General features: G+C 41.6%; 1 long non-coding RNA gene across 1 annotated transcript; it reads right to left on the reverse strand.

Moving 5' to 3' along the window:
• Nucleotides 1–224: 224 nt before the first annotated feature.
• LOC105293286 lies at nt 225–1850 on the reverse strand. The gene is made up of 2 exons (XR_895972.2): nt 1338–1850; nt 225–652 (listed from the first exon to the last, which is right to left on the reverse strand). It is a non-coding gene; the product is annotated as an uncharacterized LOC105293286 (long non-coding RNA).
• Between the last annotated feature and the right edge of the window lie 100 nt (nt 1851–1950).

Below are 1950 nucleotides of genomic sequence, written 5' to 3' on the forward strand. Positions count from 1 at the left end.
AGCGAGGCTGAATTGTCCATGGTTGGTGAGCTGAATACCCGTGAGGTTGGGGTTGTGTTCGAGCCCAGGTGGGTCAAGAAGCCTCGTTCTGTCGTCTTGGCCAGGGAGACCTGTGCGGGTCCCGGGTACACACAGAAGGAGAACTGGTCAGAAGAGCCTGTGTCAAGCATGTGTCAGCTTGATGACCAAATTTAGGTTGTTAAAAATCATCACCATGACAAAGGTTAAAAAATTTCCTTCTCTTTACTGCACCAAGAACTTCAGATTCAAAGCACAACAAGTAATAAAACTCTTACGGGTGGGAGAACAAAGCATCGAATGAGACCCACGTTTTAGATCTTTGAAGGTGGCAGTGAAAAGCAAGAATAAAACCAAACAAATGAGAAGCGGCAGTGGCAGTTCGTCACGATTCGAGAGTCCAGATCATAATAACCATGAACAGAGCCTTGATAAACACCGAGTTCTGGAAGGAAAGTTTAATTATCTTGAAATCTTTATCATTGATTGAGCTGAATTAACTATCACCTTGGAACATCTCTGCAAATGCTGAAAGCTTTGATGTCCGGCTTAGGGTGTATGTGTCCCCTTCAGAGAGAGATGAACGTCAAATGGGAAGCATTTAGTCAGCTTGTCTTTCTTTTTCATTGCTTCTCTAAAACAGTAACAACAAAAACTTAAATTTTTTTTTTTTTACTGTTGGTTAAATATAAGTAGCAATAGATACAATCTGCCCTAAGCAAACAGACCATACATCAGTAAGTGAACACTTAGCCTGAGCTATTTTCCATGAGACCCCTGAAGCGTTTCTAATTGAAACTTAACAAGCTACAATGCAGCAAGCCCTCCAATCTCTAGCTTTAGAAGGGAAATGTGATCCTGCATGCAGACACGGAAGCTTTTTAATTTAGCTGGAAGAAACTGTGACTATGCAGTTGTGTGGTATAATTTTTTTAATTGCTCAAGTGTCATTGTTTTTTCATTTCACGATTATGAAACACGTAAATGCCACACGTAACAGAATAGCAATGTCTTGTTCTAGTCTGATGGCTTAGTCTTGCTAATCATGATAATATATGCTAGCTGGAGTTGGGAATATTTAATAAAGTACTGGAATAAATTTGTCATGCTTACATTTTAAGGGGATTAATAAAAGTACCTTCATCTGTAACATTTAAAACTTTATTGATTTTAAATTTGTAAGAGACAGCCACGGATGATCACTAGATGAGAATGGATGCACCTCTGTGAGGATCTTCGTCATTCAACACAAGGGCAGGTGTGCCAGGGCCCAGGCACACGTACTGGAAAGGGAGGTAAAGATATTAGCAGCCTCTTACATTTGGGCTTTTCAGGTGTGAGTCACCTGTGTGCACATCATTTCATTCGAGCCTCACAAGCCTCTGAGGTGGCAGAGCAGACAGGCATCTCCATATGCTGCGTCTGGATCCAAGGCTTGTCCACTGATCACAGCAGTGGAGCTCAGGCTTCATGTAGGCGCACATGCAGATGGACACCGTGTCCCCACAACTTCTGTCAAAAGGGCTCTGGCGACTGGAAAAACGTCATGACTGTATTTTGTTGCAAAGGAAGTGGTTGCTTGGGCTAAATCCCTCCTCCCCTTTCCCTTCACAGCCTAGGTGACATGGGTGGGACTCTGGGACCGCTGCCTCCAGCACAGCTGCGTGTGCAACTTTGCACAGATAAGTTACTTGCTAAGCCAGAATCGAGAGCTAAAACGTGTGATTATTCCCAAAACGGATGAAAAAGGATAATAAATGTGAATGCCATTTACTTCAAGTGGAAACCTTGACCTTTCTTTTTCTTTCTTTTCTTCCTTTCTTCCTTTTTCTTTCTTTTTTCTTTTTCTTTCTTTCTTTCTTTCTTTCTTTCTTTCTTTCTTTCTTTCTTTCTTTCTTTCTTTCTTTCTTTCTTTTCTCTCTCTCTCTCTCT

Source organism: Pteropus vampyrus, unplaced genomic scaffold (genome assembly GCF_000151845.1).
Source record: "Pteropus vampyrus isolate Shadow unplaced genomic scaffold, Pvam_2.0 Scaffold71, whole genome shotgun sequence".
NCBI lineage: Eukaryota > Metazoa > Chordata > Mammalia > Chiroptera > Pteropodidae > Pteropus > Pteropus vampyrus.